Below are 27,684 nucleotides of genomic sequence, written 5' to 3' on the forward strand. Positions count from 1 at the left end.
ACGCGATTCCATATTATATTCCCTTTTAATCAAATTCTAAAAGTATGCTTGTTGACTCCAGTATCACGTTAGTTAAAGACTTCGAAGCTTACAATGTTTAGGGAGAAATGGAATACTGGTGTGTATTTTTTTCTTTTCATGATAGGTGTCGCATTTTAAATCATTTTCGTAGTTAGAAATTATGAAACACCCTGTTAAAAGCAAGGAAGTTTTTATGCCCGTTGAAGTAAAACAAAATGCCTGACAAAGTATGGCTTGGACAGATTCCAAGTGCTTGTACAAATGTGCTAAAGAAATTATACTTTGAGTATACAGCTTGTCCAAAGTCATCCATTATTAATACTATTAGTAATATCTTCAGTAAAGGCTTTGATTCATAAATGTTTCTGATAAAGGTAGGTTGTGTACTTTTGTCCAACTGAGCAATCTTACTTTCATAAAATATACCAACATTTTAATGACTGATGATTAACATGCTGTAATACACAGTTCAAAATTAAAGGCTCAAATGCTGTACATGAGAGGTTAAGCTCCTCCTGGCGGTTTTACAAGGCGACGCCGGATAGTTAGTCACGTGACACACGTGAACCGCGTGATACCCCGGTGGGCGTGTCACGGTATGCCGCGAAATACCTCACCCATTTTGAACGGCTGCATCTGTATACTGTAGTTACGTTTGTAATTATCATATCAGTTAAAGATTGTTTCATCTTGTCTCAAACCTAGAGCTTTACATTCCAAGGTAGTCTTAATGCTCTTTTGTTCACCTCTGTCAGGATATTGTTAAATCAACACAGTTCTGTTTAACTTTTTCATTCCTGCATCTCCTACTATAATTTTCTGTTGTTCTCAAAAATAATCACAACAAAATCATATGAATGAATATAAGCTGATAAAAAGTCACATTCTGTCTATCATAACAAGAGCTTCAGAATGAAAATTGCAATGCATCCTAAGATATACTGTATATGATACTATACATTAACATCTTATTGTCTGATTTCTCAGAAATGTTTACATCTAAGCAGCTATGCTTTACACATTGAGAGACTTACAAAATAAATAAAAATACAAAGAAGCATCACATTAAAATAAATATATGTAATTATACTGCATGTAAATTATCTGAAGCCATTACACAGTTTATGAATGTGATCTATTTTAAAATCATTTCTTATTGTTATAGAATAATTTAAAAAAATCTAAATTAAAAGAAAATCTCGTGGCAACTACCATGACAGGGTCTGACAATTTATGTCAGAACCCATGAAAATATTTGTGTCCTGATGTGCACGTTTGGAAAATACAGCAGGGTTTAAGTTATCCTTTAAAAAGTGCTAATGATATTGTTATACTCTATAAGAAAATTCACAGTGCCTGAAGATCAGACAGCAGCCAATCAAAGCTATGATTCAGGAAAGAAATTCACTTAAACCACTATAGTACATGCACAACACAAGAAAACTATTATAAAGCACATTATAAGAGTGATTAATTGCTGTTTATTGAACTCTTTCAGTGCATGATTTTTTTTATTGTTAAATTGTTTTATTGTTGTTGTGATGGAAGGGATGTTTAAAGTCTAAAGGATGCTGTATGAATTCACTTACATTTTTTATTATAAAATTAACACCAAATCTCAAGTGCAGGATTAAGTTTATCCATTTTATTAGACTATAAACTAAAACTCAAATAAATATTATGCGAATATCTGACTGACAACTGAGCTAACGAGGCTTACAGTGGCCATCCGTAATTCCACTGCACTAGTCAGAAATGCAGTTTTCTAAAAGCATACTTTTATATGTATTCCCAGCATACTGTGCATGTAACGGGAGGCTGTCCAGGATCCCACGAAGCGTAGTTCAGGACCCTATGCAGACGGTATAATGTGGAAGTAAGCGGAGAAGGAGACGAAGAGTATCAGGACGGGTTGGGGTTGACAGACAGGGGGGCGTGACTACGGTGATCCGGTTCTGGGGGGGGCGTGGCGATGACAAACAAGTCCAGACAGTCCAAAAGGGGGAATCTGGGTCATGGTCCAAAGTCCAAAACCGGGGGATCCATCCAAGATGAAACAAACACCATTTGATTCCAAGCCCCGGACTCAGACAGGATCCCTTGATGAAGCCTATGCTGTCGGGTATCTCCTGGACCCGCTGACAGGTGGGTTTCCGGGCGTCCATGTCCCAATACAGAGCCAGGAATAATGAGAGTTCCAGACTTACAGTAAATAATGGGACACAAAACAGGTGGCAGGTGCACATAATTGACTAAAATACAAAAGAGTTAGAGCGCCCTGAAGAGGAGGGATCCCGATCGTGATAGTGCAACCAGCAGTCCAATATTAATTAACAACTGTAGCAAGGTACTGGATGTGCTGGAAATGTTCCTGTACCTGTTGAGGTATTACAGCTTTTGTCTTTTCTTTAATGTGGCTTTTATTCACAGCTTGTTACAGCATGACCAGTGCCTTGCCTGTTTCTCCATAGTCTAGGCTTAGACAGACTCTTACTACTGTAAATCCCATGGTGGAAGGACAATGGGCTAATATATGAGTCATGTTTAACTGAATGCAGGCAGGTAGGAATCAGTTAAAGACCATCGAGCTGAACACCATGAATCAGGCTTATGAGAGTCAAAAAAATTCTTAATGCAAATTAAAATAAGTTATTTTTTAAATAGGTGTTTTAGTAAGAAATTAATGTCATAATGTACTTCACCTAACAAACAGCTGGGATTTTTGTTAACTCTAGTTAATATCAACATACTGATATTTTGTTATATCAGTATATCATTATATCAGGGAAAGCTTATTTATCCCTTTGACCAGAGTAAAGTTAATCGATACAAAGAGGATGACCCAGACACTACCTCGATTGCACTGCCCTTCCAAAATGAACATCTGTGCAAGTAGAAAGCTGGTTAGCAGTATTACTGTGAAGCCAACAGGCACTTTAAAAGATTTTATGTCTGAGATGGGAGTCGCTGTTTATACATCAGTCATTTCTTAATCTCTCCACAAAGCTGCCCTGATGAGTGAGTTGCAGGAACATAAGCATTTACTGAAAAAAGACATTTAAAACCTCATAGGAGAATGCAGATACTGTATATTTCAGAAGCTTTTATAGTTAAACAACACAGACATTCTACATGTATAAATCCAAAGCATTGTGTCTCACATGGTGCAATATTGTTTCAAGGGGCTGTGTGCAGTACTTTGTAATCACTAAATTTCACTTTGTGCATCTTCTTGGTAAGTGTTGATGACATGTATCCTCCCTGTGTTCAGTGTGATCACTACAGTTTTGAATACAAAATGTTAAATCGAAAGCAATTCTATACATTATTTGTAATTCATGAAAATGTGGTATTATTGGAAAGGGGTGAATACTTCTGCAAGGCTACAGTATGTTTGTGTACTCAGCCACTGATCCAAGTCAGCTTTCTGCAATGTGTACTTTGAAGAATGCTTCTATAAAGAACACATTTTTTATATTTCTTTGTAAAACTGCATTATGATAATGTAATTTTATGGCACAGGATAAAATTGTAAGTTGAATATTTTCAATGAATAATAAGATTACATTTACACTTCAGTACATGAAAAAATCTAAACTCTGTAGCAAAACAAGTACAAGTACCTGGAAAGTTATAAAACTATTTTTTGTCTGCCATTTGAAATGAAATCAGCAAAACATTATTTTCTTCCAGAATATAAAAATTTTAGGAGGTTTGATTGAAGATTTTCAAACCATAGAGAGGATCAGGAAACTGTGAGTACTTTAGCCACTACGTGATGAATAGATAATTAAAGTATATTGATTATTATAATACTCAGGTCAAGATAAAAGATAAGTTTCTGATCACTGATAGTAAGTTAGAAATAATAATAATATTTCCATACATGTTTGTACAGCACATACTGTATGAACATAAGAAAGTCTAAAAACAGCAGGAGGTTGTTTAGTCCAGGTACAGTAGCTCCTTTTTACTGCTGGTAGCTAATTGATCCAAGCATCTCATTTAGTCATTTAGAAGTGATAATATCAGCTTCAATAACATAGTTGAGAAGCTTTTTCCAGACTCCCACAAACCTTGGTACAAAGAAATACTACTCTGGGGGGAGGGGGCACAGTCTATACTGACAAACAATGGGAATAAGGCAGGCTACACACCGGATAGGACACCAGTCTATAGCAAGGCAGGCACACAGACACACATACTCTTACACCTTGTGCCAATTTTCCCACAAGCTAATAGGCAAGCCTAGCATTATGTCTTTGGACAGTGAAAGGAAATGAAAGTACCTGGAGGAAACACACAAGAACACGAGGAGAACAAATAGACTCCACAGATATCACCCCAGGGCAGAAACTGAACTGGGGGTCCCACTGCTGTAAGGCAGCAATGCTGACTGCTGCACCACCATGCCACCCTCCAGTGTCATAAATATAAAAGACAATTAATAAAAGGCACATCAAATATTATTACCTACAGTTAATTACATCTTTCGAAAAAAAAGAAGAAATATGTGGGTTAAAGCATTGTGATTAAGATTGATCATCTCCTAATTGAAAGGAATTTACACAGTATTTGCCAGGAACAGGAAAAGGAATTAAATGGCTTCATGCTGCAAACAGTACAAAACTTTTAGATGCGTTTGATAATTTATAGAGGAAAACAGCATGAGAAAATTTCGGCAACCCGCGGAAATGTGACTTTTTATACTTTCACAGAAACTGTCTTGACAGCTTATTTCAAGTTTGTTGTCTGCTTCAGAATATTGCAGCCCATGTAAAGTGGCAGCAGCACACACACATATATCTTATTGTGCCTTGTTTGAAATGGACATACACTGACAAATCCCTTGTTGTCTCAATCAGCATAACAAGCCTCTTCACCTCCTGCTCCATTAATAGATGAAACCTTTGATTTGGGACGCACCATATGGAGCAGCAAGACCTTGTTAGTGCAAAAGCTAAAAAAGACTATTTCATGTGATTCCCAAAGCACTCGCTCAGATTTCAATCAATTGAAGCTAAATAATGACCTCTGTGATAAATTCAAGCACTTGGTTTTACTGAAGAGCATTTTGCTGAATCCCAGCAGCTGCAGGTTTAACATGAACCTCAGCAAGGGGGGTGTCAGGCAGTTTTCTAAGACCATAAGAACATAAAAAAGTTACAAATGAGAGAAGGCCATTCAGCCCACTTAATTCCATGTGGTAACTTCTTAATCTGAGGATGTCATTCATCCGCTTCTTGAAAGAAACCTGGGTATCAGCATCAACAACATTGTTAGGTACCTTATTGAAGCAAGAAAGCTCTGAATATTTTCCAATTGCTTCAGAATGTTTTTCCCAGAGACAGCAGCACTGTTGGGAATGTCAGACCCCAGGAACACATTCCTCCCAGCATTACACTGCTTCTCTTATCTGTGCTTCCTGTGAGCGACTCGTGCCTCTCATAGAGCTTGCTGTTGATTCTCAGCTTCACCATTGTTCGCTGGAGCGAGCTGTGTTAACCCTCATGATGCTGTAACTATGGGTGATCAACAATCAGCAAAATTCTAACAAAAATTAATTAAATGTATTTAACTCCTTTATTTTACTCTTAAAATCTATGTCATATTGGTGAATAAAAGGTACAATGATACTTTAATGTTTAGAAGCCGTGTTAAATGTTTGCTGTGGAATATCATTATAAAGCTGGAATGAATACAGAAATCACATTAATTCATACTTATTTATAATAAAGTGCAATACAGACCTTGACATGTTATATTGCATATGATGGTTCCCAACCCAGATGGCATGATGGAACAGTGCTTAGCATTGTTTCATTGTAGTGCTGAGGCACTTAGTTCAGTTCTGTATGGCTTGTACTCTGGGTGCTCCAGTTTTCTTCCATGTCTATATGGATGTATTGTTAGAAAAAAAGGAACAATTGTTTTTCTGGCTCAGAAAGCCTTACAAGGTTCATTACATTCTGTGCATGAACTCCTTTCCCCCCCACTGTTGCAAGCAAAGTAGGAGAAGTGATATCTTATTGAATAAAATGTTTCTGAAAATGGCCAATAGCCTATATGATTATACTAATAGCCAGGTCTTGAGAAATAAGTCTACCAGACCAGTGGTTTAGTGTTGTAGTGTTTTTCTATAAATCTACAGTCTTCCAAAATGAGAAAGTGGTGATTGAATTGAAAGGGAGTGATCCACATTTTACCAACGAGTCTCTCTGAATGCAAATGACAGAATTATAGTCATGGAGGGTTGTGTGATTAAAATGAAACAGTAGCATACCATTGATTTAAACTGCTGAGCCCCAGACATGAGGAAGATCAGTACTTGAGAGTCTTTTCCTTTTAATTGAAAATTGACAAATTCTTCTCCTTTATACAGAAATTACTCTTTCTTTAGTCCATGAAACAAAATGAGACTTTTTTAGGGATCTGCAGCCTTTTTTGAGCTTTGAGTCATGACCTTTTAGACATTTTCATCCCACCATGTTGAAGTTGTGAGTCATGACTTCTCTCTCTGTCACCATGTTGAAGATCTGAAACAGAACCTCTCTCCTGTCTCCTGCCACGATGTTGCAGATGTGAGTAACAAGTTTCAGAGTGCAAGATTACTCTGAAAAGACAGGAACACTGTCTTAAAAATCCAATCTGTATGAGCAATAATGAAACAATTCTGGCCTCATGGATAAAAAACAACTTGCAAAACTACCATGAAAATGTAAAGGAATGGCAAGAGTTTTGGATGGGCATTTTGGACTTCAAAATATATTGTCATTCTATTATCAGAGTAGAAAAGAGCAACCAGATGCATTCTGGAAAAGTGTTGTTGTTCCCCAGGAAAGACAGTCTTTAAAGCTGAGGTATTAGCTAAAATTTCTGAGAATTTTGATCTAATATCAGGTCTTTGGGGATAAAAAAAAACAATCAGAGAACATCAGTGAGAAAGCATCGGTCCCCAAGGATTCTTGTACCGAGCTGAGTGAAATGTCAGGCAAATGAGGAATGATGGCAATATCAACTCCAAAGGACAGCGTCTTCACTTGCGAAACTTCCTCCAGTCATAAATCTCCTCAAGGTTCCTCAATGTTCCCTTGAAGTGCAATGGAGGGAATTTATAGCCTTACAAATAAAGGATTGGGCTGTTTAATGTTCGCTTTTATCCTGTGCCAATATTTATGATGCCTAGCGCCTTTGTGTACCTAACGTCTCCAGGAGTAGGAATGACATTAATGTTATTATAAGCCCAGAGACCTTTTTTAATATGGCTTCTGTGCTCATACATCAAAACTGATGGCATGACAGAGGACTGTGCAGGGAAAATCATTTAGGATTTAAAATCTGAAAGAAAAAACACTTTATTCTTTTTTTACTAACCTGACCTTTCATATAAATATACAGGAATAAAAACATACTTTTTTGTGACATTTTTGAGGGTCCTCAGGTTAGTAGGTTGGTCAGTATGTGTCACGATCGCTACTCCTCCTCTTAAGGGCGCTACAGCCCTTCCTTGTTCTGCCCCATTACCTGCAACTGTTCTCCATTTCCGTTCTCCCTTAAAAGCCAGACGCAGACGTCACTCGAGGTTCCTCATTGAATTCCGCTTCTTGAGAGCCCGGGGTCCTGCTGCATCTGGCTTCGTTATGATTTTAACCCTCTGTTCCTGATTCCCCGCCCCGCCGGTCCCGACCCGGTTCATGGTTTTATTCCCTGGATGGATCCCCTGGCCTTGGACTCTACCTTCAGTCTTGGATTACCCGTTCGGATTTTCTCATGGATTGTTCGCCCCGGATTCACTCTCCCTGGACACCTGCACCCCTTGGACACGCCCCCTGTCTCCATACCCTCTCCTGCATGACTTTTTCCTAGCGTTTCCTCACTCCCTTCTGGATCGTGTCGTCTGCATAGGGCCCGGACAGAACTGTTCGTGACAGTGTGTGCCAGGGTGGGATCTACTCTCTGACTGTCAATGCATGTTTTCACACAGTGCAGAACAGTGTAGCTTCTAGGTCCAACACAGGTGATTGCTGGAACAACTCTGAAGCAAATAAGAAGATAAAAAGTAGCATATTCTCCCTTTGAGGTTAAATATTGTATGTATGTAAAAAATGGAGGCACAGTAGAAAACTGGGCTTCTCGTTCTAAATAATCCGATGATACTGTTGCTATCATTGCTCATCTGTCGATTTTTGTCTTATTGCTTTCCTCAGCTGCCTATACTGTAGCTTTTCGTCACTGTCCTTTCTTTCCCCTTGTGTTATTACACATATCTCTGGTGTGTGGATGGACATCACATTGAAATGAATCTGTTTGTAACAATGTACATTTTAAAGCAAATCTATGTAGTATGTTATACTTTAAGAAATGTTTAAAGAATGTTAAAACTTTAAGAATGTTGCCCTTTTTAGGAATTGCTTCTCCTGAAGGTGAGTAAACCTGTGTAATGGAGAGGTCTTGGAAGAGCAGGTGCTGGACAAAGCTCCTGGACTCTATGGCAGAAGCTGCTGTTTTCTGTTTAAAACATATCCCAACTTTCTATATTTTCATAACAATGAAAACAATCAAAAAGCCTGTAATTGCTACAACAATAGGAACTGAGTTGATGAATGTCTCACCTGAGGAAATTGGTAGTCTGAAAAAGCAATACTCTTATTATTTATGTTTTTATTGTTTATCACATTTTGTTTCTTTTGTTGCTTTTATTCTTTCAAGCTTTTGATGTTTAGATTTAACAGGAAAACATGAGGCCTGCAACTATCTTGTGATAAGCGTCATCACTTTCTGAGTAACACAAGCAGGTTTGATTATTAAAGGCTTTTTATTGGAACACACTGTAATGATCTTCTGATACAGCCTCTCCAGTTGTTCTTTGCTTTTATTAGTATGTTGTAGTTTAATGTGACGTGCTACATATAGAAAGAACAAGATCAGTTTGTCCTGTTGCAGATGGATTTGGTTAATATAAATGAATAATTGACCTAATTGATCTAACAGCACCTGCTGAAATCGAATGTAATTCTTAGGTAAATTAATTAGACTGATTTCAAAATTAATATTTGTTTATGATTTCAGTCAAGCAGTTCACTAATGCAGTGAATTATTCCTTAACAAAACTGGTGTTGCTCTCTTTCTCTGAAAGGAAATCACTCTTCTAAATGAGACCATTTGTACACGAAGGGATTAATTTACCCTGAATCACACACCTGTTTATCATAAATAATCTCTAGAATGTATTCATATAAAAATCTAGATAATGCATATTTATTCAGAGGTCATGTACAGGTAATACAAATTACATTATATATAACATTTATACTCACATGACTTTTGTTTGAAGATGATTCTTCTTTTCTATTTCCAAGATGTAAAAGCCAGGATGGGTTTTTGCACATGATTTGGACTTCTCTGGAACTCTTGGTGGCCAGCAGTAGGAATAATTTTCAGGGAGGTCTTACAGAAATGGACATTTAAGTTCATTATCCCCTATCGTGTGAGATATTACAGCTTTCAATCTTTCTGCTTATAGAACTAAAAATGTTTTGAATTTAGCTTTTATTGTTGCCAAAAGATGTTGAATATTTTTTAGATTTCAGAAAGATCCACATACTGTATCTCAATGGATACTTGAATGAAATGCTTGAGTACCTCTTGTGAAAACTACTTACAGTATAAACCATCAGGCAATCTGCATCTGTTTGCTATAATTCCAGAGCCACCAATACAATTCTTTTACTCTCACAATGATGGTGGTGCTGACTTATATTTTTGTGTACAGTATTTATTTTTTGTGTTGTTCTTTCCACCTGTGTTATTCTTTTGAGGAGAACAGACAGTGTCAATAAGAATGTTTTGTTGCTTTGTTGTTTTCTAAGATGTTTTTGTTGGAAAAACTTAAGAATTGAAAAAATAACTACAGACAAAATGACTCCCTGAAGTAAGAATTTACATTTACAAGTATCACAAAAATTGTATGATGAATGAAATTATACTCATATTCTACAAAAACACCATGAAATTTAGAAAAATATGTACTGTATCTTTCTTGATATAATATTCTCAAAGAAAAGCAGAGGATGAATTAATTTAATTAAAGCCTCCAGCATAATCAATTTATATAAATTCTGTCAACAACTCCACTATTTGAACTAATACATGGGGGTTTCATGTACTGTAACATTCTGTTTAAAAAAACTCCATGCAGTTAAAAAATCCAGATTTACCTGCTGTTTTCACGACAATTTACAATGTTCAAGATGTTTGCACAGAAATGTGGTACAGTATGTCAAACGATATGACTCCCTTCCACATGGGTAAAAGGCATACAGTCTGAATGTGAATGGCCCACACAGTAGAATCATGAGACTTCACCAGGCACTGTCATACTGTCTTACCAGGCAAGATGTCTGTAACTCTCATGTTGTTGAGTGCCCCTCACTGTTTATCATAGACCATCGTTTTCCATTCCACTATTTTAACCAAGCGCATGTGAAATATACTGTACATTGAAATGTGCAAAAGAAAACGCACAGGATTTGTAAATGTAGTGATATACAGTGTGGTCACTTTGTAGATCCTAAATACCAGTTATGGGCTCTGCTACTGAAGGATGTTTACAATGAAAGGAGCAAAGGTCACTTTTGCAATGTGTTGGGAAATATTGAATCCACATTTAGTAGTGAAAGATCACAGACAGACATGAAGCTGTGCCCATATTCATGTGAATTGACATATTCAATGTGAATGGACTAATAACAGGTGCCTGCGAAAGACTCCGGCCGTGAAGGTGAAAGATGGACAATCAAGTTGACTCATTAGTCAACAATATAGCTCACTCCTACCATGAGCCTTAAGACTGCCAGCCTATATCCATGTAAACATATAGAATCTTCTTGCATGGATGATTTCTTATCCTTGCCCTTTTAGCCACATGAAGTCTACAGGATGGACCTTGAAATGAATACACTGTATCCTAAGGAGTATGGGATTCACTGGGTGAAATCATCAATGCACTAACACATTTCTCTGTGTCAGTAAAGGTTTTTTGATATTGTAAATCAACAAACCATTCAATTTACATTACAGCTATAGCAGCCTAAACAACGGTTTGCCACAGAACCACTTACAGGATTATACAGCGGTTGACAGTACAGACAGCAGGAAAACAGAAACTCCTATGGACATCAGGACATGCAGGCTCACTGTTGGATCCCTGTGGCAGGATCCAGTGGAATACTGGGGGCAGTGGGAACATAATAAAGAGTGAACATTTTTTTAATTTAATCCATTCTTATTCTATTCATTGGTATTGCCCTAAAATATTGTTTCCATTTGACATTCCTTTTTTTTAATTTCAACTTCTGTTTTCTTTATTTGATTCAATCTTGTATTATGCGCACAGTATGGAAATATTAAGATCTAAATATTATAATATATTAAATTATAATAGAATTGAGGCAGTATTGTTTTAAGATTAAGCTGCTGTACACCTTCAGGAGAAAGCTCCATATAAATCCAGTGTCTAATGAAGAACCACTGAAATGGTGATATGTAGTTACTTGGAGCATGTTTGCATTTTACATCCCATATTATATTACTGACAACATACTGTACATTATGACAGCAAACTGCTCTCCATGAGAAAATATGGAAATTTTATAAACTCACAGGAGCAACAAACACCCAAATGACAACTAACTGAAAATAATGTTTAATTGTTTGTTGTTTCAAGAAAATGTAACCTTGATTTTCAGCTTTAAAGGTAATGTTTAGATCAAAAGCAATGGTCTAACAGGGCCATGCTTATGCATTTGAAGAAAATTCTTTGTGATTTGAGATGACAGATTTCTGGGCACTTGTCAATCAAACAGCCAATCTGTCAAATTAAATAAAGACATGTCTCATTGAAATTGGAGAACTGAATCAAAATTGAAGCGAATTGAGCTCAAACCAAGCAGAAAGTTGAATTCCATCCAAGAACTGTCGACAGAGTAATCTGAACTCGTTGGCAAGGCCAGTGGGACTGGCCATGGGAACACCCAGCACCAGAGTGGTAAAATCAGCAGGACCCTGGTGGCTTTGCAGTGAAAACAGTAGAGAAATGGAGACAGAGACATACAACCAGTTTCAGTCCACCATGCAACAGTTTGCTCCATTTTTACAAAAATACAAATGGACAGAATAGGTGGGAGGTGGGTAGCTGCGTCAGCATGCGTAGGCTGCAAAGGAACAAGTAATAGGTTTATTCCATGCTGAAAAAAAGAAAAAAAGAGAACGTTTCGGCCATGGAGCCTTCTTCACCTGAAGAAGGCTCCACGGCCGAAACGTTGTGTTCTCTTTTTTTCTTTTTTCAGCGTGGAATAAACCTATTACTTGTTCCAATGTATAGAATATAATTGCTACATATGCTGATTCCATTTTTACCTGGTCTAATACTAAATATTTTACGCTGAGCTGGGACAGCCTGTTCTGAACTTAAATTTTCCTTGTCCAGAACTGATTAGATGAAAGAGGGGCTATGGTGATCAGTGAAAACTGTTTAACCATCAGCTTTGTGAGCCCTCATTGAGACAATAAATGACACTGGCAAAGTCATTTTTTATTATGAACCCTGAACTATTGATTCATATTTTTCCTTAATGGCAAAGTTTTGATTTACAAGTTTAACAGCCTCATGACTCACTGCTGTCTTCCCACAGAGAAGCAAAACCAAAATGATATATTTCACTAGGAATAACAACACCCAAGAATTAAGAGTACTGAAAGAATTATGGAGTGTTATAGTCAAAATATGGCTTAACCAAATCTTGGTGTGGGGCTAACCTCCTGGCTATAGGTTTCGGAGTTTAGGACCCCCCAAAAAGAATAAGCAGCACCCCAATGCAGAAATATGGAAAGCATAGAGAAAGTGAGGGTAGTATTTTGCGATGCATGGCTTGAACTGTGGTTCATTGCTTGGATAGAAAGCTGGAGGATGACTTGGTCGAGTGGCATAATGAGATAGCTAGGAATGCACTAATGAGCTGCTGAGTGAGCAGGTTCAATCCAGAAGGAATGGCCAGGATTTGTCAGAAGCAAATCCAGACTTTGCATTCTCTGTAATCCAAAAGTTACATGTTACTAACTGTTACAGTACAGGACTTTTCATTAGCAAAAAGAGGATCAGTTGGAGATAAATGTTGAGACATGCAAAGCTCAAAATGGTTCAGGAGGAACTGAGGGTGTGAGGTGCAACTTTAGATAGAGCATTTTATTTTAAGTCACATGGAAGTAGAGATGGAAAGGGTGATTCTTGGGAAAAGACAATCTGAATAAGGAGATACTGGACAGGGATTATGTTAGCATCCAGGGCTAAGATCCAGAACTTTGGAAATGAGAAAGAGAAACAAGCAATATTTTTAAACTAACCTGGGATGTGAGCTGCAACAATTAAAAAGGATTCTTAAGAGAAGTTTAACACTTCGGCTGTGAAGCCTTCTTCAGGTGTGAGAAAGGCAGGGCAGGCAGCAAAGATTAAATAGCACAGAAGAACAAAAGCTGGGAGAGGGGAGGAGGCAGGAGGGGCAGAGAGGCCACTCAGAAAGTGCAAAGTGCAGAAGGGTGAAGAAAGGTGTGAAGTCAAAAACAGCATGAGAATAGAGATGATTACATGAAAATAAGTCGGTCCTTGAAAGAAGGGGGAAGGTGTGAACCCAGTTTCAGGATGAGTTTTGTTTCTGTTGTCTTGAGAAATTAGAAACTATGGGCTTGGTGTCACGGTTGTAGTCCCTCCACATTAAGGGCGCTCCGGCTCTTTCACTTCTGACTTGATTTTGTGCATCTACCTCCTATCTAGCCCAGCTTAAAAGCCAGACGCTCACTCTGTTCCGGGCTCTGCATTGGTTCCCGTACCAAGCGAGTCTGGGATCTATAGCGCCTGGTTCCGTTCCCCCCCTTTTCCCCCTGACCCTCCACCGGATCCCGCTCCGGTTTTTAATCCTGTTTGTCTTCGTCTCGGATGGACCGCCCGGCTTTGGACTTTTGCCTCCGTTATACTTGGGGGGGCTTGGAGGTTCTCATTTCACCTCAGATGGCCATGATCGCCCAGGTGGGGCTGCATGTCAGTGGAGGAAAAGTTGGGGCGCTTCGTACATACAGTATAACGCTTTCTGCTATATAAAGGAAGGGGAGTTGAGGAGGTGTGCGAGGAGTGATTTTGTAGGAGGAGTGGGGGGTAGTGGCTGTGGTCAATCAGAAGCTCCATGGAGAGGTGGTGTCAGGAGAGCTGGAAGAAAGATCAGATAGCACAACAGGTGCAGGGAGCTGCTTGTTCCTGCAGAGAGGCTGAGGGCTGAAGATCTGCTTGATCCAGCTGGTGAGGAAACTGGCTTGCTGTGATAGGAAAGTGGGGAGCACACAGAGAATGGAACTGGAGCTGGGTGAGCAGCAGCAGAGATGCACAGGAGCAAGTAAGGTTGGCTTCAACAACTCCAAACGCGAGAGGGCCATCTGACTCTGACTGCTGCACTCTCCAAAATGCAACAGAGAGGGGTGAGACTTACAGTATTTGCATAGAAGAGTGGAAGTGCACAAGATTATGATCTAACCTTTCTTGTAAATTTCTAACTTATGTTATGATTCTATTATGTTTCAGTATGACAAAAAAAATGCAAGTGCAATAAATTAATAAAATGGTAAAAACCTGGAAAAAGCAGGGGGTACAATGCAAGAGCCACACAGAAGAAGTAAGAATTAAACCAGTATAAGAGCGTCAAACTAGTATAAGAGCCAGTGTGGATGTACTTATGTCTTACAAGAACATTAGAAAGGTGACACATGAGAGGAATCCATTTGGCAAGTGTAATAATTTAGGATTGGGTTGCTTGTAGCATCTTATCCAGCCATCACGGGACAATCAGGTGTGAGCAGTGCCAGAAATTCCAGGGTGCTGACAGGAGGATGGGGTAATCCGGTGTGGAAGGCAAGAGGGAGATCAGGAAAGTGATGAGTGATGGTTGGGAGGCAGTGTGAGCTGGGGGAAGAGAACTGGGAGAAAGGAGGAGGGCAGTTCTATCTGAGTGTGCCCAGCGAAAGCTGGATTGCACAGAGTCTGCAAGGAGCTCTGCAAGAGGGAGACCTGGCAAAGCAGTGTCTGCTCTGCAGCTTCGGAGAAAAAGGGAAGTAGGGACAAAGGATGAGGAGAACATTCACGGCTAGGATGAGAGACCAAGGACGTTTTATTTTCAAGAGCGGTGCAATGCAAAACTGTGTAAAAGCATAAGTAAGGTGAGGTGAGACAGAGGGGAGGTTGTTGTTAAAATGGGAAACGGTGGAGGAGGGAGACAGAAGAGTGAGTTAATTAGCAGCTATCTGACCTAGTACATCAAGAGATATCTGTATATCCCTGCCTCCATCTCCATCTGTTGTGATTTGACAATCACTGCTGCGTTTATATGAAAATTCCAGTTTTATACTTTTATATATAATTAGTTTAGCAAACAGGGCACGAGACAGAGGCTATAAACACATGGAGTAATCTCTATTTATGAGTGATACAATAATTATCACTGTTTTGTAATCCATATATACACATCCTAACAGAAGGTCCAAAAGACATTTAAGTAAATCTACCCTAAGCTGCCAACAAGGCCATGGATACTCTAAATTACCATCGCTTCGTGACATGTTTTAATGTTTCAGTCTTTATTGCAGGGAATTTCATCATTATGAAACAAAGATTTGATTTGACTTAGTATGAGTTTCTAATCATTTGTAATGCAAGTTAATATTTTACCTGAAAGCGTGTTGATTGCATATGGATGAGTGACACTTGTGAGTGACAAAATGTCAGAGGGTTTTGAACAAGACATCTTTGTGTGTTCTGGGTGTGCTAAATGCCAGGCTGTGATGTCAATGTACGGTATTAACTTCTGTTTTGTAGGTTCCTGAAGGTAATTATATATATCTGTCAAAACTATAAGAAACCACTGCAGTACATAGTGCTTTTTGCTATATTTTCATTTGTTTCAAAATCTGCCGTCTCATGTGCTCAAGTACCCAACAGCGAAGAGAGTCTTAATAAAAATCAGCGTTCTGTCTCACTCTTTTACATTTGTAATGTCATTCATGTTTTATTGAAGAACAAACTGAAGCAGCTCCTGATTCAATAGCTGATTCCATAACAGTTGCAAAATATTTTCAAAATACATACTGAACAGTATGTGTACATCATTTTCCCTAGTGTCGAAAGAGGGGGTTAAATATGGATGCCGTGTCTTTTACTATTGTGTGGGTTTCAATAAAAAGTCACGTGGGTTTAACTTTCTAATCGGAAATTCATTGTTTTCTGCCAAACATTAGCATGAGTAAATGCTGTTTTTAGCAATGCATTCTTGCCAACATTAGAGCATTACAATAACATCGAGGGGATCAATAGAAAAATCACTTGTGCATTATATTGAATGGTGAATAGCCAATTTGACTTCTAAACAAGACAGATTGAATGATTAAAGAGCCCGAGTACAGTAATGTGACTCCACCCTGAATACTGTATTAATATTTACATTGAAAGAATGATGGCATAACCCCGAGGAGAGGCCAGTGGACTAGTTACTAGATCAAGCATATGAATCACAGAATGAAGGGGTCTGCCACATCCAAATGGCAAAATAGCTTTTCTTTCTATCAATTCAATTAAAAAGTCAAAGAGAATCAAATACCTCACCTTCCATGTCTCTGCTTTAAATTGCTGAAACACAGGGCCACATAGACAGAAATGTCTGACAGGACACAGATGTCCTCCTGTTTGTAACCTTTCCTAAGTTCCTGAACTGATACTAAACAGGACTTTTTTTTTGTATCTAGTGGAAACCATAGAAAGATACTTAATAGATATCAGTGCTTTCTCCCTGATTTCTTCACACAGCTGAAGAGGCCCCACTGATGAAAGCCTGCATTTTTCCACTTTAGAAAAGTGTTCCTGTAATTTTATGAGTTTGGGATGTCTCTGTTTTTAATTTGGAAGAGACTAAATTTGCTAAATTAACTATGAAACTGCCATAGACTTTAAAGCGAAGGGGGGTGTTAGAGTTAAGAAAGGTAGAGAAAAAAGGTGAAAATAGATAGATAAGACTTTATTGATCCCAAAGGGAAATCGGTGTTACAGCAGTCCAGCCTAAGACGAGCAATAAAAAAAACAGACATCAGAATAAACAAAACATTAAAATACGTACAGCAATATAAAATAAATATAAAATTAAATAAAAATAAATACATAGGTGTGTTTTTAAAATATGCTCATAGTCACTGTAAAAACAATAAAATATGTGCAAAATGTGCATAGGTATATACGGTATATACTTACAGATTGAGTGTCCAAAAATAAGTACAATGAAGGACCATGCTGTCCATAGACGAGCAAATGAAGGGCTTACAGTCCTAGCCTAGGGCAGCGTCATACACCCTGACAGCCGCCGGGAGGACAGACCTGCGGAAACGTTCCCTTGAACACCGTAGCTGGAGCAGTCTGTTGCTAAAAGTGCTCCACTGCCCAGTAACAGTCCAATGAAGCGGATGAAAGGTGTTGTTCATGATGGCTGTGAGCTTGGTCAGCATTCTCTTCTCACCCACCACCTCCAGGGGGTCAAGGCTCAGCCCCATCATAGAGCAAGCCTTCTTGATAAGTTTATTGAGCCTATTTGCATCTCTTGTCATGATGCTGCTGCCCCAGCACACAACAGCATAGAAGATGGCCGCTGTCACCACTTATTCATAAAAAATGCGTAGCAGTGTTCCACAAGGACCAAAGGACCAAAATAAAATAAGATTTGGGTTAATAGGCAGTCCTGACACTTGCTTGTACACTGCTCAGGGAAAACGACTCTTCTTTAATCATCTTTGATCACTTTATTGGTCCAAAATAAAATGGCAATAACTAAAAGGTTTTTTAAATTAAAACAGCACACATCTATGTAACACAAAAGTATTACATAATAGAACAACTGTTATATTAAAAATTACTATTTAAAAAATAATTTCTACAGCAGACAGAGACCACTTGGTGGATTTATGAAAGGAAACATATAAACTTGCTAGAAGTACAGCTCCTTTTACTCTGTTTCGTAGAAACCCCATCTGCGCTCACAGAGCTGTTAGGTTTTGGTTCTTCAATAAGAAATCTAGTGATGAAGTTAGATGGACTGCAACTTGGCTGTAGCTCTTGTCTCCTGTTTTCTTTTTTTTCTCTGAATCCTGCTGCTCACACCCCTGCTCTGTGATATGATGACATAATGGCACGGGGTCAGCATTGCAGTGCTGGGACCCTGGGTTCAGTTCCAGACCTGGGGTGCTATCTGCGTGGAACCTTTATGGTTTCCCTTTGCATGGGTTTTTATCTGGGTGCTGTGGTTTCTTGCTACAGCTAAAAAACCTACTGGTAGGTTCATTGGCTTTTGGGAAAATTGGTTCTGGTGTAAATGTGTACCCATGTACATCTGTGTTTGTGTCTGACTGCCCTGCAATGGACTGGTGTCTTGTCCATGGTTTTTGCAGAAAATGACTGCAGCTGGTAAACCTCTAGACACTCTGACACACTGAAGTCATGTGTTAGGAGTCCCAGTCTAAAGCAAGAGGAACCAATTATAGGTCTTTTAAACACCTCCACCATTAGAACAACCTATTTAGCTTCAAATTCACTTGGCTTGAGTTCTTGGCCTGGTCAAATACAAGAGGAAGGAGCATGAAGAATTAACAGCGGTGACCTGTTCACAGACAGTGGATTTAGCAGTAATGTGTGGTTAAGAGGTCAACTGGACACTACAAAGATGAATGGAATTGACTTGCTGGATGACTAATTGAGATTGAATTAAGGCAATGTGCTGTATACTGTAGGGCCCCCTTGCATTTGCAACCGTAGACGGCAGGAGGAAGAAGGATCTTTCTAAAAAAAATCAAAGACTGATCTCATCCATGTGTGTATGGGCCAATATGAGACCCCTGAAGGTATGGTAGTGGGCTGGCTGACAGCTGCTGGGAGAAATGAGAACGTGTCTTGCAACTCCCGCTGGAGGTACAATGGCATCTAGCAAGACGGAAACAGAGATGGATTGGGAATGCAGGAGGTCTAGAAGCTCATGACAAGTAAACTAATTGGAAGGCCATGCTGGCCGATTACAGCTGTTTGATTTATTATTTACGTGACCAACAGGGATGTTTGCCGAATGACTGTAGCTGAGGAGGGATTTCCTCTCTAGTGCCTGTGGGAGAATTCATGCAGAAGCTGCATGATATTACAGCGCCTGTTGCTTTCCAATGACTCTTGCTTAGTGCTGATTGAAGTGTAGCAGAAATGTATGCCTTGTGTGGTTTCACAGCTTAATTTCCTCTCACATTCTTCCACAGAACCTGCAGCATGAACTACAAGCCGTGCTGGCATTTGTGGCCTTCTGAGGTGGTGTAGTATCCCCAAAACTGTGGTCATAACAGCCAAAAACACATAGTCAGTTAAAGGGGCAGAAAGCACTGATCCGTGAAACTAACGAAAATCCTAAAGAGAGAAAAAAGGCAAAAACAGAGAAAATGCACTTTTGTTCTTGCACACTACTCACATGCACTGCCAACACGAATGGCATTCGTCAATAGACACACTGTATGTAAGAGAATGAAGGAAGAAAGTAAAGCTGTTATCAGCCTGCTGATGGGTGATTTTACCATTTGCTTCCAACTCGCAACTTAAGGCACAACAACAGCAGCATCATAATGATCCTTCAGATTAAATTAGAAACTAAAATTATGTACAGCAAAGACAAATAGGAATAAAGCAAGCAAAGCGATTATACTTAAATTGAATTTAGTGGAGCTCTGAAATGAACACAGCCGATTTAAACTATTATTCAGTTAATGCTATACTTCGTCATTCTGGCCTGGTCTCTCAGTACACAGAGAAATCTACTGCTACTGCAGAAACAAATTACTGTACAAGTGCATCCTAAAAAGACTCAGTTGACTCACAGAAAGGTGGAAGAGGTCAGGTCTAACATCTGAAAGAAAAAGGAAATCTTTCTTGTAATTTTGAGTTTTAAAATTGCAGATAGAATTATATAATATTTCTTTATGCTTTAATAAAAATTCAAGCCACTGGGGCAGATACAGTAGGAAAGGTACACTACTTCATTTAATCAATATTCACTCAAATATTTAAATATTTTGATCAGCAAATTCTGATCAGAGTAGTACTATACTGTGCGGATTTATTATGCTCTCAAAATTTGCTGATGTTTTTAAAAAACATTCAACAGTTACTTACTTGAACATAGGACATTGTTTATCCACTATTGTATTAATTCATTGGTTATTGCTTTTATTTTTTTAATTTATTTTAGTTTTGCATTTCTGGGTAAAATAATGACAATGAACCCATAAAAACCTTGATATTCACATTTCAAGGTATTTATATAATTTTAGTAGAAGATTCAAGCTGTTAATTAATTTTATAAGTCTGCAGACAGTAATAATAGAGCAGTTTATTTAAACAGGACTTCAACACTGTAAACTAATACATGATAGTTGATGGTCAGGGATCTCCAGCAAATAGCCACCCACCAGTCATAAGACCTGAGAAACTGACCCCAATGTTACAGGTCTCATATGAGTTGTTCTCTTGAAAACAATTCCAGCAGAACCCTTTCCTAGAACAATACAGCTTTAAAACAGAGTAGCCTGAGTTTTAATTATCTTTTTTCAAGTTCTTTCTCAGTAAATAGGATTACCATTTAATTTGCTACAGAAGACCATAGCCAACAGCAAGGGACCACAAAGCAAGGCTGCAGCATTCAGTGATGCTTAAAGAGCTGGCTATCTTCTTGCTTGGCCACAGGCATTTCTGTCCCTGAAATAATCATATTATATACTGATAGGACAAATAGAAAGAAATGGAAAAATGTACTGTTTGCATACTTTCAAAGCGTCTCAGAATAATTATCTGAAAATTCAGGTAGAACGTGAAAGCTGCAAGAAATGTTTGCACAGTAAAACCCAGCACACACTTCCAGAAGCTAAGGGCAAAAATCTATTCTTTGCATGCTGTCAAAATGTACTCAAAGTAATGAAAATAACACTTTTTTATTAATATATTCTTCAAAATTTAGAAAAATAAATTGGTTGGCTAGATGACTGGCATATTCACGTTCTCTAAAAAAGTTGTTTTTTGTGTAGTTAGAAGGTCATTTGATTGAGTGAGAATTACCCATCTGCTACAAGTCAGCACCTCAAACACTGCACAAACTGTTCAGCCTCATCAGTCACGTTTGCTAAAATTGACTTTTAAATGGAAGTTCGGCAGGAGGTCAAACCCTATTCCTCACACTTTCATTCTCCTACTAAAGACCCTCACAACTCGAGTGTCCCCCTTGTGCATCACCATGCTTACCCCTCTTTCCAGCCCATCTTCCGCCTTACAGTCGCTCACTGGCCCATTCCTCTTGAAAGAAGAGGGAGGGGTTCTGTTAGCCTTAGCCTTGCAGTCAGGTTGCAGTTCCCACAACCAGGTGAGTAATGTCACTAGATTAGATTCTGCTAATATGAATTGCACCTATACATTACATGTATTAGAATGTTTACATTAATTTCATTAATTAGGTCCCAAAACACCTTCTTCCTGCAACATAAACACATTTAAATAAACTGTAGTGGAATGTATGCCTAGTTAATAGCAATATTTAATTTACAATTTTGAAAAACATGGTACTGAAGCAAATTGCAGGCTCCCTGCTGGAGCACAGTGGAACAAGTTGATATTACTGCCGTAGGTGCCCACAGCTCTTCTCACAGCTGGTTGCCATGGTTACACAATCCCAGGAACCCTGTTTCTCCAGTGGGCAATTACAACCTCCCCTGTCTCAGGTGGAACGGGCTACTTAAGGTCTGATCTGACAATGCTCTGGGCTCTGTGATAATGTTTACTCGGAGCCTCTCAAGTTCTACAGTTCTCTTAATCTCTAGTTCCCTATTTTATGTTTCACTTAATTTCTCAACCCTGCTTTGTTTTAACCTCGTCTTTCAGATATTCCTTTTTACTTCTGAACCGCGATTGGCTACAAACTCTGCTTGCCCTCAATCCTGTCTATTGGGTATACCTTTTGTGCTTTTGCTCTGTCACCCACTTGTGAACCCTGCATGCTACAACCATGAAACTGAACTGTGTTTTGCCTGGTTCCCTTGCTGGTGCTTTCCCGTTTGCCTGCTCTTGGGTTCATCTCACGGCCCTCACACTGCTGCTTCACTCCAGCATATGCAGTGGCGATTACACAATGAAAACGCCATTGTATCCCATGTTCTGTGCTGTTTTAAAGAAACTAGTAAGCTTAAACAAGAAGCTTTTTAAAAGACCTTTCCTATTTATGTTGCGCTAACAATAGTGCAGTTTTCAGATGCAGGCCTTGTTTTCTCTGTTAAATAAATCTTAGTGTCCTTCATGCCGAATGGGATATGTTGGTAGCTATTTCTCCATGTGTCATGTAATATGAACAATATGTTAAACTCTACATAGCAAGAGCTGATTTCATCATGTTAATGACCCTGCCAGATAGCCACAAGTATTGGCAAAACAAATTGCACAAAAAAAATCTAATCTATTTTCCATATGAATTCACATTTTGTCCAGTCTCCACTGAGATTCATTGGATTGTACAGAGTCCTAAAAATTGAAACTCCTAATGAATAAAAGGCTGATGATCAGGGTTTCTTTTCACTGACTTCTAAATGTACTGGCACCATAGTTGGAATAACTATTTACACATCTTATGTTAAAACGTATTAGCACTCTTCAACGTGCAATTCTGCCGTCTAAAGGTTTTTTTTTTATTTAAAATGTCAGCTGAATCATTAATTTGTTGAAGCCTCACAAATTAATATTTTATATTCTCATTATTATCGATTCTCATTTGGCGACTTTAATCAAATGAAGCCAACATTTGTTTCAGCATCACATTATGTCTGTAATTGTACAGTTAATCATGCTGGCTGAGGTGTAGTGTATTGAATATGGCAGCTTTGTTTCACATTAATCTGTGATTCGAGAAAACAGGGGTGGCAGTTCTATTTCCTTCTAACATGGGTTGCCTTTGAAGGAGCAAACTTTTTCAGTTTTAATGACAGATCTGAGCTTACAAACTGACTTGCTGTTACAATCTTCAATTGCTTTTGAAGAATCGTGACTACAGTGCTCATTCTATAGATGCTGCATCAAATCACAGTGAACTGTATCCCAGAAAGTTAACATTTTGTCTTTTTTGTTTCCTCAAAGACAGAAGCAGCAAATTGCATTGAGATAATAATGCGATACAGTATTGCTTCATACAGACAGAGCTTATTTTCCAGTGAATACATTTATGACAGGCCTTCTGTTCAGTTCAAGGCTGGGGTTTATCAAATGTAGACTAGCAGCCTCTATTGTAGCATGGCTCTTAAAAGAGTAAAACAATTATCTGTGAATAGCACTTACAGATAGTTTTATAGATCTGGAACAATTTATAGCAACTTGTAAAGTATTTTCTCAGCACACATTATATTTGTTCATCATAATTGCTTTCAGATATATCATTTTCTACTGTGCCTTGAAAGATTTCAATAGGGAGTTATAGATTTATTCTGCTGTAAAATGCTATGGAAAAAAAGAAAATCCCATTTTCCCTGTAGATAAACCTACCACAAATCCTTCTAAAGTTCTCTGGTAAGGACTGCTGGAACATGACCAACCCATGATAGACAAAGGCAGATGGAAAATAAACAACGGCTCAATTTTTCAACAGTCCCTGAAGGACTATCGCTTAGATGGAATGGACTATAGAGAAAACAGTCAGAGAAGAGGTTGATTAATATAGCAAAGCAATCTATTTGTTGAACCTGGAACTGACCCTAGAGACATGCATTGGAGTTCCAGTGAGATCCTTGCAGTCTATTACACACAATCTACACTTAACAGTGGATAAACAACTCAAGCAGTAAAAATCTCATTTGTAATCCAGCAGTCCAGTGCCAAAATCTCAGACCTTTAATATATTAGTTACAATTAAGAATGTTGTTACTTAAATACTTGCACTTTACATTAAATCCCAGAATTTAGCCAATAATGAAAGAAACCCCACAGACCCAGCCTCATGACAAATGTAAAAATTCCATCTGGAATAAGCACCCCTTAAATCACCTTTAACCAGAGGTCACACTTTAAGGTCAGACTTCCTTATTAAAAACTGGTAAATTGGGTAAAACTCTTTCTTTACTTATTTTCAATGGGATCACAAAAGTGTAGATCAATAGGAAACATCTGTTATTGTTAGTTTCCTCTGCAGTGTATTTTGTTGTGGATTAAAAAGGTTGTATCTCAAGGGCACAATACTTCCCCTGCATCGTCCCTGCTGAACCAGCCACCCTAGAGGCTAAACAGGGTATCACATGGCAGAAGACACCATATCACAGTATGCAATGAACTAATAAATAATAAAGTAAAAAACAGCAGCATTACAGTATTTCTGTATATTCATCTAATAGACAATGTCCAGTCTTCGCCCTTGTGTGTGAACATTTAAAAGTCTTTTTTGGCCACTGTAATTGAAGCTACAGTACTGGAATATATTGTAGCAGGGATGGCTGGTAATAGAGTTACCCCCCATCTCTGCTGTATACTGCACCTAGTCTGATACTACCTGTATATACTAAGCATCAAATCATACTGTATACATAGACACCAACATGCACACACTCAGACCAGGGACAATTTCCCCAGAAGGAAACGGCATTGAGCCCAGGGCCCCAGTGCTGCAAGGCAGCAATGCTAACACTGTGCCACTGTGCCACCTCCTGCAAACATGATGCAGGTATTATTATTATGCCTTTGTTATCAGCAAGAGTTGCACTGGAAAAAACACAAACTGATTGTGTGTGCTCACTACTTGAAGCCATGTGATGCTTCAGATTGGATTCTGTCCCATTCCTTTTGTGCACTCTGAGCGAGTTTGTGTCTGATTGAGCCCTAGATGTCACATATCATCCCAATTCATCTTATAAATGTTCAATAGGGTTCAGATTGGATGAATCAGGTGTCATCCATAGTTACATGGTAGCAGTGTGGAGGAGAAGTTAGAGCTCTGGACCCAAAACTGGCTAGTTGTTCAAATCCTAGTAACAGATCCATGTGATTTGATAAGATAAGATCACTTTATTGGTCATATATAATTTCATGTATTAGGAATTTGTCTTTTCACATACCCCAACTTGCTCTCCATGAGACACAGGCAGAAGCTTAGGGTCTGCTATTTATACAGCACCCCTGGAGCAGTTGGGGTTAAGGGCCTTGCTCAGGGGCCCAGTGGAGTAGGATTCCTCCACCAGCCATGGGATACAAACCAGCCACAGGTGCAGATCCTTAGCCACAGAGCCACCGCGCCACCCTGGCAGCCTGAGTGCTGCTTGCAGGCTATGAAAGCTCATGGTGCCATTCCCTAGACAGTGACTGCACTGATTTCATCCAGCCTGCAAAATGCACCAGTTCTCTAATTAAGTAGGTCATACTGGTGTCTTTTTTTAATCACCAGGCTTGGCATTCAACAGGTCAAATCACCTCATTATTTGTGCCAATCAACTCACCTATTGAATGAATTCATAATTTGTATAACACACTTTGGGATAAAATGTGCTATGTAAATGCAAGGTTTATCATGTTATTGTATACTGTATATGTGGCCACATACAGTATACTGTACTGTATCCATATCAGTATTTCTTTTTTCTTGAGGGATGCACATTAGAATTTTATGTACGTCCTATGTACCTGTACAATATACAGTATGCTTACATAGGATGCTAAAAAAACATCTATCAAGAATATATACTGTATATACCGTACGTATGTAAGAGCTTCAGATATGGATGAAATTAGAAGCCTTATTTTATCCACTTGTCATTATGCAGCACCGTTTTTCCATTTATCAAATGGACAGATAGAAAAATGGTTTGAATGAGTTTTGTTTTACAGTTTTACATTAAGGCAGTTGCCACCTTGAAACAATCCAGTTTTTCATAATCTCAGGAACTCTAATAGCATAGACATACCTTATTTGATGGACAGTTATATAATACGTCATTTCTGAAGGAAAATGATGAGATAGAGATATGCAGTGGCTCTCATAACATGTTTGTTTAAAATCTGTGCTTTGTTGAGCAAGCAAAATAAAATAACTGTGGACAGGATATCCAAAAAGCCAGCAATATTCAGGAGTTTGATTCACAGGGAGTCTCCCATACAGTTCTCTGCCTGTGTTTTAATCAATTAAAATTGTGTTACTCAAACAGCTATGGGGGGAATGCTTAGGGATGTAATATAAATAAGTCTCATAAATAATTACTATAACTAACCCGAATTAATAAGAGACAGACCTTTGAGACCTACAGTACTACACTCAATGGAGTAATTATCATTTTTAGTTGCTTTAACCTTTTATATAACCTCCATTCTTGCTTTCTTGTTAATGAAAACAACACATACTGTACCATCTCAACTCATCGTTTTTAAATAACAAAATATATCATGTTTAATATTATAATATGTAAATACACAAGATAATATATAAATATACTGTACAGCATCAAGCAACCAGGCTAAAGCCTCATGGTTATTGAGATTGAAAACATGCTTACACAAAATCCACCGCCCGCTAACAGATTCTGTTGGAGTGAAAGATCCAATAAATAATCTCGATTGTAATGCAATCAGTGTGGTTATTAAGGCAATATAGCAATTATAAAATAACATTGAAGTTTTCGCTGCTAAGACTATGCAGAACAATGGTGGACAGTGAGAGAAATACTAATCATTCCTGCGGTTCGTCCAGGTACAACTCAATTCTAGACACCCACAATGGGGCAGATGAATCAAACATTTGGGGCTAAAAACCAGGGTCTTGTATCCGTCAAGATGGTGTTCTGACTCATCTATTGTGCAGACTGGATTTAGTTTCGTGTTGAGGAACTTTAAATATCAAGAAATATGGGCCACCTGATTTTTTTATTGTATGGCCACTATCAACGTGGTTAATATTATTTATGATTTAATTTTATGATTCATCTTTAAAATACAGTATAATATCACATAGGGTATTGTCCACAAACTGTATTGTGCACAAAAGATAGAACAGATCCAAGATTCAAATGTATGGAAGCCCGTTTCCGCCAGGAGTTAAAAAAAACGCGCTATGGTATCTCAGAATTGCGACTTAGCAACTCAGAATTGCGACTTTATATCTTGCATTTGTGACTTCGAATTAGCCGTATTTCATTGTCTGTCCTTTTGTTATTGTAACGGATTCGGGTTCTAGGGCTTATGCCCTCGCCGCTCCCACCCTAGTTCGTGCCTAGAGCGTGATTCCTCTCTGAAAATGCTTTTCCTTTATATTTAGGCTCAGATCGTATTATTATAAACTTTCTTGGAAAAATGTATTTTATGTAAACCATGTTTGCTATTAATTCATTTAGGGCTAAAATACGTTCATTGTCTTCCAATCGAGTCGAGTTGACATTGGAAGCTTGCCACTCTCGACTGTTACACCAACGCATTAGCATGTTGAAGCGATTTCATTGAGGAGCCCAGCTACCAGTTAACACTGTACTTCCTACTTTGAAAATACCTGTGAAACCGTTTTA

The sequence above is a fragment of the Lepisosteus oculatus genome, chromosome 1, assembly GCF_040954835.1.
Source record: "Lepisosteus oculatus isolate fLepOcu1 chromosome 1, fLepOcu1.hap2, whole genome shotgun sequence".
Taxonomy (NCBI): domain Eukaryota; kingdom Metazoa; phylum Chordata; class Actinopteri; order Semionotiformes; family Lepisosteidae; genus Lepisosteus; species Lepisosteus oculatus.